Raw genomic sequence first — 13531 nt, 5'->3', positions numbered from 1 at the left:
CGCCCATAGAGAGCCTCGTAGGGTGCCATGCCGATAGTGGCCTGATAGCTGTTGTTGTATGCAAATTCTGCTAAGCTCAGATATTTGCACCAACTTCCCTTGAAGTCTAGGGCACACGCTCGGAGCATATCTTCGAGTACCTGATTCACTCACTCCATTTGACCATCTGTCTAAGGATGGAATGCTGTGCTTAACTTTAGCTTAGTGCCCAACACTGACTGTACACACTCCTAGAAGTGTGATGTGAATCTGCTGTCTCTGTCTGAAATGATGGTTCGTGGGACTCCTTGTAGTCTGACGATCTCCTGGAGATACGACTGAGCTAGCTTCTCCATGGAGTAGGATATCTTGATAGCTAAGAAGTGGGCTGATTTAGTCAATCTGTCGACTATTACCCAGATGGCGTCAAAACCGTTCGTGGTTCTGGGCAGCCCCACTATGAAATCCATAGAGATGTCCTCCCACTTCCATTCTGGAATTTGTATAGGCTGCAGAACTCCTCCTGGTCGCTGATGTTCTACCTTGACCCTCTGACAGGTGAGGCAGATGCTAACATATCTGGCGATGTCTCGCTTCATCCCGGGCCACCAAAAACGGTTCTTCAGGTCTTGATACATTTTGGTGGAACCTGGATGCATCGCATAGGGAGTCTTGTGAGCCTCACCTAAAATCTGTCTCCGTAGCTCCTCCTGATCTGGAACACAGAGTCTGTCACCAAAATACAATGCCCCGCTATCGGACACTCTGAATTCTCTACCTTCTGATTCTGCTAGCCCTTGCTTGATTTTCTGAATTTTAGGGTCCTGCTCCTGAGCTGACTGAATATCACCAAGCAAGGTAGACTCTAAGGTCATAGTAGAGAGCTGTCCCACGATGAGTTCGAGACCGAAATCTACGATCTCCTTCTGTAGGGGCGGTGACATGGCTGTAAGAGATAATAAGGTAGTACTGAATTTTCTGCTAAGTGCGTCGGCTACCTTATTGGCTTTCCCTGGATGGTAGAGGATGTCTATATCGTAGTCTTTGACCAGCTCAAGCCATCTGCGCTGTCGCATGTTCAGATCCTTCTGAGTGAAGAAGTACTTCAGACTCTGATGATCTGTATACAGTCTGTACTGAGCTCCATATAAGTAATGTCTCCAAATTTTGAGAGCGAACATTACTGCTGCAAGCTCAAGGTCATGAGTAGGGTAATTCTTCTCATAATCCTTGAGTTGTTTGGAGGCATAGGCGATCACCTTACCATTTTGCATCAGTACTGCTCCTAGTCCCAACTTAGAGGCATCACTATAGATGTCAAAGCTGCTGGTGTTGTCTGGTAGAGCCAAAATGGGAGCACTGGTCAAGCTGTTCTCACAGTCCTCTGTCCACTGAAATTTCCTGTTCTTTCTGGTAAGAGCTGTTAGTGGGGAGGCTATCCTGGAGAAGTCCTCTACAAACTTTCTGTAATATCCTGCTAATCACAGAAAGCTCCTGATTTCGCTGGCGTTCTTAGGTCTCTTCTAATTACTTACTGCTTCTATCTTGCTGGGATCTACCATGATACCATCCTTTGAGATGATGTGACCCAGGAAGGACACCTGACCTAGCTAAAAATCACACTTCGTGAACTTGGCGTATAGCTGGTTCTGCTGAAGGGTCTGCAATACTAGTTTCAGGTGCTCTGTGTGTTTTTCCTGAGTTCCTGAGTAGATAAGAATGTCATCGATAAATACAATAACAAACTTATCTAAATACTCCCTGAATACTCTGTTCATGAGATCCATGAATGTAGCTGGAGCATTGGTCACGCCAAAGGGCATGACTACGAACTCGTAGTGTCCGTATCTGGTTCTGAATGCTGTCTTGGGTATATCCCCTTCTTTAACCTTTACCTGATGATAACCTGATCTGAGATCTATCTTAGAGAACACCGCTCCTTCTGGTCGAATGAGTCATCAATTCGGGAAGGGATACCGTTCTTGATCGTGACTTGGTTCTGATCCGTAGTCTATGACAACGATGCTTCTATCCTTCTTCTTCACGAACAATACAGGCGCTCCCATGGTGACTGGCGTATGAAACCCTTGTCAAGCGGCTCCTGTAGTTGCTCCAGTTCTGCTTGAGCCATGCGATAAGGCGCTTTGGATAGGATTTGTACCGGAATGAGCTCTATCTCAAAGTCATATCCTCCGTGCTAAGCCGGTAACTCTTCGTGGAAGACTGGTAGTCACATACGACTCGAACCTCTGCTAGCTGTTGGTTCTTATCCTGGCTGGCGTTGACTACGTGTGCTAGGAATCCTGTACATCCTGAATCCAGTAGCTTCTGTGCTTTCATAGCTGAGAGAAACTTCTTGGCCTTTCTCTTTGGTTCCCGCTGTATTCAAATTGCACTGCCGCTTTAGGTTGGAAAATGACTTTCTGTTTACGGCACTCTATGGTAGCACCGTATCTGATCAGAAAGTTCATTCCAAAGATAACGTCATAGTCGGTCATCTCTAACACTATCAGATCACAAAAGAGCTCTCTGTCTGCTATAATGACCGGCACTGCTCTGATCCAGTGCGTGGATGCCATGATCTCTCCTGAAGGTAGTGTCGTCAAAAACTGACCACTGAGTACCTCTGAGGGTATTTCTAATTTTTCGGAGAACAACCTGGCTATATATGAATGGGTTGCCCCAGTATAAAATAGAACAGTAGCACTATACTGTAAAATGCTAATATGACCTGTGACGACTGTCGAGGCATTAGCTACGTCCTCTCTGGTGAGTGAGTAGATCCTCGCATTCGCTGTAGCTGGAGGGGCTTCTAATCTGCCCTGGCTGATAAGTGGACCTTCTAGGGCGGCCTGCATCTGATATAATGGCCGGCTCGCATACCGAATCTGTGGCTGAGGAATACCGGTCTTGTTCGGGCACTGCTAGGCCATGTGCCCTTCTTGTCCACATTCAAAGCATCCTCGTGTGCCCTTGCGACAAATCCCTGGGTGGAATTTCTCACAAGTAGCACACTTTGGATAACTAGGTCGCTTGCTAGATGGTCCTCCTTTTGGGTCACTCCCTGATTTGCGCTTGCTGTTGGAGTTCCCTTTCCAGTTAGAGCTGTGGCCTTGCTGTTTTTGAGTGTGAGAGTTTCCTTGGCCTTTGGACTCTGAGGAGACTTGCTTCTGCTGCTTTATGCTATTCTGGTAATGCTCTGTAGTCAAGGCACTGCTCACTAACTCCTCTGTGGTTTGTGGCCTATGTATGCCACCAGCCACGTTCACTGCTATCTCTGGCCTCAGCATCTTGAGCATCAACCGGATTCGTTCCTTCTCTGTGCTGACTAGCTCTGGGCATAGACGAGCCAACCTGTTGAATTTCTTCACGGCTTCCTTAACTGAAAGGTTGCCCTGACGAAACTCAGTGAACTCGTCGTAGTGGCGGTTCGTAACCCGTATGTGGAAGAACTCCTCGAAGAACTCCTTCTCGAAGTCAGCCCATGACATCTGGTTCACTGGGCGCTTCGTTCTGATTCTTTCCCACCACATGCGTGCGTCTCCTGTCAGGAAGAAGGAGGCACACTTCACCTTCTCGTGTTCTGGCCAGTTTAGAAGCTCCATCGTGCTCTCCAGTGTTTTGAACCAGGCTTGTGCATCCCATGGTTCACTAGTGTCTGAGAAGTTTTATGGCTTGACTCGCTGCCACTGGATTAGATAGGCTTCCTTTCTTGGCCCAGCTGCTGGGACTGCTGGTGCTGGTACTGGTGCTAGCGCTGGCGCTGTAGGCTGGCTATTTCCTGTTGTTGTTCAGCTAGCTGCTGCTGTAACTGAGCCACTAATGCTGTAAGGTCGGGAGGAGGCACTGAACTGCCTGCCTCTTGCTGGGGCTCAGTAGCTAGTGCCCTTCTAGCTGGGCGTCCTCGTGCCATTGCTAAAGACATAGAGGACAGAACATGAATAACTATTACAATCATAATTGTATAACTATCGTTATCATGTTATATACTATCACATACTATCATGCAGTAGTTTATCTATAAACATAAACTATAACAAGGAAACAGAAAGCATAAATAAAGTAGAGGTATTCTTACTTGGAAGCTGTAGGTTCAATGCTGATGTGTGTGTAGGAAGTATGGAACACTGCTCTGATACCACTCTGTAACGCCCCGCCTCCTACGTACTAGGCTGCGAGGACGGTCGCTACAGTTATGCTGTGCTGGACTATTAATGCGTAATGAAAACTGGCTAATCTAAAATTTTACTGAACTAAATGCTGTAAAGTGTAACTTAGTGTTCTGGATGTTCCTAGGAGTTATACACATGTTAGGGAAGGCAATCTATGCCTCCCGGATGGACTGCTAGCTATAATCAGGCACTTCAATCGATCCATAGATCGATTGGGCTGTCGGATCGATCCCGTGATCGATCCAGCTTGCTACTGGCACGAAATAACTCTCTGGATCGGTCGGCAGACCGATCCATATGCTCCCTCGCCTCTATATGCGGCTGGATCGGTCTACCGACCGATCCAGGAGTACCCTGATCAGTCGGCTTGACCGATCAGTAGCGCACTGATCGGTCGGCTGACCGATCAGTGAGCGTCGGTAATCTCTGTTTGCACAATGGATCGGTCGGCTGACCGATCCATAATAGAGGCCAACTCTCTATTCGCGCATGGATCGGTCAGCTGACCGATCCAGCGGCATAACCCACTCCATGATCGGTCTGTAGACTGATCAGAGTTCTGATTTTGGCCTGAAACTCTGATTTCGGCCTGAAACTCCGATTTCAGCACTTGGGCGTGCCAAAATCCCACATATGAGTTATACACTACATGAGAAACATTCTAATAACATAAAACTAGTATTCTAAACTTAACATGACACATAGTTCACTGGTTCATAACATTACACAACTAAACGTGCATGAAAGTAAAACACTAAAGAGTTTTATAGTTTAAACTTGCTAAGTCCCCTAAGAATCTTTTATTCCAGTTCCTGCCACACACACCATCTCTGCATTGGCCTCCAGCTTCCTCTGATAGTCCATTTTCCTTTTACCTGTATCTGCAGTATAAGGAAAATAGTATCTATAAGCTAAAAAACTTAGTAAGAAACCATCTACCTCACTAAAACATGCATACGATGCAATTATGATTTTAAATCATGCTGTTTGAAAAGATATGCTAAGTATACTGAATAAACTAAACATGACATGACATATAAGTATACAATCATGGCATGACAACTAATCATATGAATCAATAAAGATAACTGAACTGAACATATAATAAGCTAAACTGTAGCTAAACTGATACTGAATTCAAACTCAACTAACATAACTAATTTGAGCTTTGAAAACTAATTCATAATAAGTGAAAATACATAATCATGCTGTTTGGGCCTGACAACTGTACTTGCTGTGCGCGCATCCCTAACTAGACCCGGGTTTGCAAGTCCCGAATTTAGTAGGGTTAACTAGGTTATCTAAACCTAGGGACGACTGTGGGAGTCCAACCCAATGGATATCTGATCCAGTACAGTGCCACTGAAAATAAAATACTGAATATAGCTAACTGGTTTAACTTGCTGTTTCTAGGTTATCTGAACCTAGAGCTAGGTTGTCTGAATCTAGAGGCGACTGTGGGAGCCCACCCATTGGACCGTGGTCCCATATAAGTTAAAATAAACTGATTTACTTATTTAAATGCTTCTAATGCATTTAACTGAGCTATTAAAATGCCTAAGTTGCATTTTAACTTAACTAGCTATTTTATCGAACACCTAGTGTGCCCCAACTCTCCCCTCTAATAGGGAGACCACTTCTAGGCACCCGACAACGTCTAGGAACCCCCCACTGAATCTGCGAGGAGGGTCAAATTCACCCTATGCGTCGATAAAAACTGCATAAAGCTAAACTAGTGCGTATAAAACAAAACGGAGCTACTTATACTGCAGGTGAGGGGTTTCTTACCTTGTGTGCTAGATTTCTTACAAATCTAATCGCTAGAAATTCCGGTGGAGACGACTTCTCGACGATTCACTCACGTCCACGTGCTCTACTCGCGGAGGGGAACGTCCTTGTGTCCGAGATGTCACCGGAAGGCCCTCCTTTGGCCCTAGGGATGAAACCCTAGGCTTGCTTGGGTGTTGGCACCGAGAGAAGGAAGGAGGAGAGGGGGTCAGCGTGAGTTAGGGTGAGGAGAGGAAAGTTGCCGAACCAACATAAAATAACCCAAACCAACTTAAGTTTTTAATTTATATTAAGTGGGTAACTAGGCCCAACTCAACTATAAATATAAATGTTTCCCTTCTCTTTCAGCACGGCCCTGCTGGGTTCACCGGTTACTAAGGCTAACTAAAGGTTTAACGGACCCGAGAGGTCCCGGGTTCGATTCCCGCTTAAGCCATTTTACTTTTCTAATAATTTTTGCTACTTCCGCTACTCGGAAAATTCCGGAAAAATATCTAATAATTCCAGAAAAATCATAGAATATTTCTAAAAATAATTTGAGAATTTTCGAGCGTTACACATAGCTTCTTAACCCATAAAGATACAAGGATTGAATCATAAAATCTATCCTACCGTCTTGAATATTCTCATTTCCCCTTCAAAGTTATCCCCCAAACGTCCTTACACGGGCTTTCACCTGTCACGTGGATCCCTCGGAAAATCGAGTGAGAGTTAATCTCTACAAAGTCTATAAGATATCCAAACAATCAATCAAGAATGAGAATTAAGCCCTAATCACAATTAATCATTCAAGATCCAATCGATACAAACTAGGCAACATCATAGAAACAAAGGAATGACAAATCCACAAGAGTTTACATCAATTTATCTCACAAATACTCCCTCCATCCTAGAACAAAAAGATCTACTCCATAAAACGAAGAAAGAAAACCAAAGATAAGAAGATTACAAGCATTTCTTCAATCCCAATCCAAGAAGAGGAGAGAAAGAAAACTTATTTACAATATAGCTCCATCTTCGGATCCAATCCTAGCTCCCGGAATCGAATTCGCCAAGATCTCCCCTTAGATCGCCCAAAAAGCCTCCTAAGAATGGGAGGAATCCACCAAATCTTGCTTTCTCACCAAAGGGGAGAAGATCCCCTTTCAAATCTTCAAAGAGGCTTTAAATAGAGGGGGGCTTTCAGGCGCTATACGGCCCCGAGGCATGGCCGTGTGAGGTTCACACGGCCTGAGCCTTTCCCCTCTCTGCCATCGATACACGGCCGTGTGGTGTACACGGCCGTGGACAACTCCCATCAAGACCTCCAAGTACGGCTGTGTAGATCCACACGGCCTGGACATGTGATGCACACGGCCAGGGCCTTCTTGGTCTCTGGAAACCTTACACGGCCATGTAGATCCACACGGCCATGTAAGGATTGAACTCTGATTTGCTTCAAAACTTGGCACGGCCGTGTGAGGTTCACACGGCCAAGCCAAGTTCCTTGTTTGTTTCTCTTGAATGACCACACGGCCAGAGCACTCCACCCAGGCAGAGCCATGTGTAGCACACGGCCAAGTGCTTTCTCCAATGCTTAGCTCATAAGTTTGTCCAAGAATGTAGAATCTTCTCCAAATTCGACTCTTGTGTACAAAAAATGTACAAAAAGCAGATCTCCGAACAAAAAGAGTAAATATGCTAAAACAAAAAGCTAGAAGTATAAAAATGCATAGATCAAGCAAGCTCAAAGTATGTAAATGTGCGTCAAAACATGCATAAAAGTATATAAAATCTACGCACATCACACCCCCAGACTTAAACCTTTGCTTGTCCTCAAGCAAAATGCTGCAATCTAAATTCATATGTTCTACAACGCATTCATAAACCCTAATGTACTTTCCTAACTCTATCAAAGAGTTCCAATAACAAGCATAATCATGGAAACAAATCAAGTATGGCTCAAGCTTAAGTATCCTGTGCATAGTGTAAAAGTAACTCAAAAACCCTTCAAGTTTCAATCTATGTCCTAGTCAAGTCGTCATCAAATTTGAATTCCTAATATTTCTGGTGAGAGACAAGTAACCAGTGATAGGCACTTACTTGCCACTGACTTGGTTCATATTTCTCAACCAACCCAAGATCTCAAAGGTGTGCTCAATCTCAAGAGAAGCTAAGCAGTCATTTCCCCAGTAACCTAACTCGGTCTCAAAGGGGTGACTTGCTAGATTCCACTCACAACAACTATTTTTTATATCCCTTATTTATTTTTTTTCATTGCTTTTCTTTTTCAATTTTTTTCATAAGTATTTGCATTGGGCAAATCTTATTTCACAAGTTTACTATTAGCACAAATATTGGGATATTTTGATTTTTCCAAATGAGCTTTCATGAGTTGAGCCTCATCCAGTAACCAAAATGAAGTTTGAAAAATCACCATGGAAACCAAGTACTAAGCAAACAAGATGAATCATGACTATTTCAATGATATCAACCATTCAAGCATCAAGTCAAAGTGTAGTGAAAGTAAGATTCTTAAGGTCAAGCCAAGACTAAAACTCATCTCCATATGATTCTTAGCTTAATTCATGCTACCCAAGATAGAGAAAAGAAGTACATAAAGCTTACTACTAGCATCATTTACAACATCATGAATCTAGATAATGAACATGCTAACATTTTATCTTGAATCCAAGAAAGCATAAAAGTGAAGATTGATGTTCTCAAGATGTTTGCCAAAGAATTTCAAAAGATAATCAAATGACTATCAAAACAAACACTCAAGCAAGACAATCAAAATAGAATGCAAAACAAAAACTACACATGCAGAAAACAAGAAAACAATCAAAAACTGAAACAAAAAGAAATCAGGTTTTACACCCCCCCAGACTCAAACTTTTCATCGTCCCGATGAAATCAATATGGTGGAGGTGGAGATGGAGGGGGATGAGGAAAAGGGTGCCTATGACGTGGCTGACCAATGGGAAAACTCGGGAATCTAGAAGTTTCGCTCAGGATTATATGATACTCAAACAAAGCATCAACTTGTTGGCTAGTGACACTCATGCTCTGCATAAAGTCTCTCATTCTAGCTTGATCAGTATCATAATCTTGGACAACTTCGACCACTTGACCTTGAAAATTCCTTGTGAATTGAAAGTGCTATTGTACTTCTCTAAACTGATTATCTGATAAAGAGAAGCGACCTTCCAACATTCTTCGTTGGGCATCATGCTTCTCGTGGAGCGATTCTAGAGAAGTACGGAAATCAGAAAAATCAAATCTGGAGGAACCCGTACCATAAGCAAAAGAATTCCTAGCAGGATCTGGATGTCCGGAAGGTTGCGGGTATCTAGATGTCGAGGGTTCAATGTGTGGCTCTATGTGTCCAGATATAGAGGGAACATTTTCAGTATCAATATCGGTGATTACCCAATTAGCAGGGTTACGAATAGACGTTCATTCAGGACAAGGAAGAGGTAGAGGAAAATCATTCCTCCTAGGAAATGCAAACCCATTCTCATCCCGAACGATCATCTTCATGGCAAGACATGCATCCATGTCAATCATATCATTGCCATGAATAACTACTAACCCTTCTAAATCAAGTTCCAAATTAATGGCTACTTGGGTAATCAAACCACCAAGCACTATTGATCCCGAAGATGCCCTCGCAGTTCTCGTTAAGGTTTGTAAGAAATGAAAACCGGAATCAAAATCAACCTTATATAGCATAGCTCATAGAGAATAAAGTTCTACCTTTTTGACGACTCCATCACTATCACCTCTACCAAAAATGGTTTTGTTCATAATTCTATGTAGATATCTAAAAACTGGGTTTTGCATGTGAGAAGCCTTGGCTCTAGAGGGCTCATAAGGATGATCTAGTTCAGTAATTGAATTCCAAAAATGGTTCCAATTGAATCTAGAGTCAAACCTTCGAGAGCTACCGGAGGACAATCCAAAACAAGTATTAAAGTCACTAAATGTCCATTGAATTTCTTGATTCATTAATCTAAAAGTTATTCTGCCAACATAATCGTCCTCATTGGTAAAATGGACATCTAACGAACTCAGAAACTCCAGAACAAGACGAGGATAAGTTGGTAGATGTGAGTACAACATATCACTCCAATCTAAGAACCCAATCATCCAATCTATGTCATCCCTAATTCCCATCATATCTAAAACAGTTGGGTCCATATACCGAGTACACACAATCTTTCTATTGACAAGAATTGCAAATCTAGTAATTTGATCATCATTTCTAAATACAATATTGAATTCATTGTCATTAGCTTCGTTGCATGATATCCTCTTCCCTTTGCCCTTCATTGGTTGTTTTCCTTTATCCTTAGATGGTTCCTTATCTTTGTCTCCACTAGATCCACCACCTCCTTTGCGAAGTTTATTCAAAAGATTGGACATCTTGTTGAGTTTAGATGAGGGAAGGGACTATTTAGGGTTAGAGAAGTAAGATCTCAAAGAAACAAATCTTTGAAGAACAAGATTTGAGGTTAGGAGAACGAAAATCTTGAGTTTTGGAGAAGAAAAGAATCTGGATCTAAGAAAGTTTGAGGAAAAAGGTTGAAGAAAAGAGGGATTTTAAAGAGATTGAGAGAGAATAAGATGTTTTAAGAGAGGTGGGTGTGTGCGGGACACAGCCAAAATCTAGCCGTGTAAGGAAGACACTGCCTCTTAAGGGCTTCTCCACACGAGTCGTGTAGATCTAAACGACCCCTCCCTTTTCCTCCTCGGCTTCACTCACACGGCCATGTCTGGGACACGGCCATATCCTTCTTCTTCTCGGCTTTCTTCACACGGGCGTGTCAGAGACACGGCCTTCCGAGTTCACTTCTCTGGTTTTGGCACACGACCATGTTTGGTACACGGTCAGTGCAGGCTCTTGCTCGGACTTCTTCACATGGCCGTGTCTGGAACACTGCCGAAGAACTCTCCTTCTTTGGATTCTTCACACGGCCATGTCTGGGACACGACCTTGCCCCTTTCCTTGTCTGTAGACTTTACACGGCCGTGTCTGGTAGACACGACCAGGTCATCTTCCTTCTTTGCATCCTTTGCCTGGCCGTGTACAACACACGACCATGCCCTATTTTATTCCATTTGATGTTTATTCTCCTAATCCACTTCTCCAATACTTCCATGCCCATGAAGAAGTCATGGCCAGCTCATGGAAGTAGATTTTAACCTGAAAACAAAACTAAAACATAGTGAAAACAAAATAAAGATGAAAATACAAAATATAACTAACTAAAAGAACCCTTGGGTTGCCTCCCAAGAAGCGCTTGTTTAGGGTCTTTAGCTCGACCAATCCAACTTATTCTTCTCGTTTCCTTGCCCTTGGAGGGCAGACATATTTTTCATTTTTGTTGGGAGGTCTCCTCCCAACATCCTCCACCAAATTGTTCTTTTCATTAGGTGACCTTCCATGAGGATGGAAATTCCATTCCTCAAGTTTGTAAATGCTTGCCCTGCCAAAAGCATTTAAAAGAGAAGAAACATGGTTAGAGACATTAGATAAATCATACTCCAACCGTTCCTTACCAATTACCAATGACAACTTATGATTTTTAACATCAATAATTGCTCCAGCTGTAGCAAGGAATGATCTTCCTAATATGATAGGAATTTTAGGGTCCTCTTCCATGTCCAACACAACAAAATCTGTAGGAATAATACTCCCACCAACTTCTACTGACACATCTTCAATAATACCCATAGGGTACATGCAGGAATGATCAGGAAGTTGTAGTGTCATAGTAGTAAGCTTAATGTTTTTGAGACCTAATTTATTACAAATTGAATAGGGAATGAGGCTAACACTTGCCCCCAAATCACAAAAAGCTTTTTCAATGAATTCTGTTCCTATATTGCAAGGAATATAAAAGCTCCCTGGATCCTTCAATTTCGAGTAAGTGTTCTTCACCAAAAGAGCGCTGCATTCCTCAGTTAGTGCAATGGTCTCTACATCTCCTCTCTTTCTTTTATTTGACATGATGTCCTTCAGGAATTTGGCAAACTTTGGCATTTGAAGAATAGCATCTATAAGAGGAACTTCAACGCATATCTCTTTAACCTTCTCCAAAAATTTGCCAAATTCTTCATCCTTTTTAAGCATATCGAGTCTTTGGGGAAAAGGGATAACTTTTCTCTAATGGTTCAGTGGAAGAGTTTCTTCAACCTCAATGGTATTCTCAACATTATTAAAAATTTGACTAGGTGTAGGAGGAGAGAGCTCTTCTTTATTTTGCATCCCTTTTTGAGTAGTCACTTGGGGATTTCCCAAGGTCCGTCCGCTCCTAAGCTCAATTATGTTGCAATGCTCCATAGGATTTACATCAGGTTTTCCAGGAAGTTGTCCTGGTGCTCTAGAAGATGAGGAAGCTAGCTGTGCAATTTGGCTATCCTGAATCTTTTGATGCTTTTCAGAATTATCCATTCTCTGAGTAAGCTTCAATAGATCCTGCTTGATTTCATTTTGATTGGAGATAATTTCTTCAAGCATCTTTTCAATTTTTGATGTAGGAAAGCCTTGAAAAGATTGTTGCTAAAAATTTTGTTGCCCAGATTGAAAATTTGGTCTTGCCCCCATAGATGGTCCTTGATCCTGATTATTTCTGTAAGAGAAATTTGGATGATTTTTCCATCCAGGGTTGTAAGTATTTGAGTATGGGTTGTTCTGTCTTTGATTGAAACCCATGATTGCATCGCATTGCTCTAATTGATTAATTTGTACAGTGATAGCTCCCAATGGACATGAGTCATTTGAATGTTCTGAACTCCCACATACTTCACAAGATATAGCAATGACATTTACCATATTTGAACTAGTCCCCATATTCTCAATTTTTTTTGTAAGAGCATAAAGTTTTGCAGCCAATAAAGTCACTGCATCAACATCAAACTTTCTGGATGCTTTTGTTATTGGGTTTATTGAAGGATGGCCACCACTTCTTTCATTTGCCCATTGATGATGATTTTGTGCTACACTCTCTATGATTTCCTCAGCTTCATCCAAATTTTTATTCATGAGTGCCCCTCCAGCAGCTGAATCAAGGGACACTTTGGTATGATAATTAATACCATTATAGAAAGTATGCAACACTAACCATCTTTCCAAACCGTGGTGAGGGCATTGTCTGAGCATACTATTGTATCTATCCCAAGCTTCAAATAGAGATTCTGAGTCAGCTTGTTTGAAACTTGCAATCAAATTCCTCATATGAGCAGTTTTACTTGGGGGATAAAATTTATCAAGGAATTGTTGCTCACATTGTTCCCAAGTGGTGATACTGTTGGGAGCCAAAGAATTCAACCATTGCTTGGCCCTATCTCTCAAAGAAAACCCAAATAATAATAACCGCACAACTTCTGAAGGAACACCATTCATTTTCATTGTCCCGCATATTTCATAAAAGACCTCTAAGTGTTGATTAGGGTCTTCATGTGGTCCTCCACCAAATTGATTTTGCTGCACCATGGAAATAATTGCAGGTTTGATCTCAAAATTATTTGCCTCCACTAAGGGTCTTGAAATACTAGATCGAAAACCCCTAGCATAAGGTGCTGCATAATCCTTTAGTGGTCTATTA

At 42.3% G+C, this 13531-nt stretch overlaps 1 non-coding gene across 1 annotated transcript; it reads left to right on the top strand.

Moving 5' to 3' along the window:
* The first annotated feature begins 13057 nt into the window (after window positions 1-13057).
* Window positions 13058-13163, top strand: LOC121968957. Its single transcript, XR_006108462.1, has one exon. It is a non-coding gene; the product is annotated as a small nucleolar RNA R71 (small nucleolar RNA).
* Window positions 13164-13531: the final 368 nt, after the last annotated feature.

The sequence above is a fragment of the Zingiber officinale genome, chromosome 3B, assembly GCF_018446385.1.
Source record: "Zingiber officinale cultivar Zhangliang chromosome 3B, Zo_v1.1, whole genome shotgun sequence".
Taxonomy (NCBI): domain Eukaryota; kingdom Viridiplantae; phylum Streptophyta; class Magnoliopsida; order Zingiberales; family Zingiberaceae; genus Zingiber; species Zingiber officinale.
The sequence above is the reverse complement of the archived record's forward strand: the minus strand, read 5'-3'. Positions and strand labels throughout refer to the sequence as shown.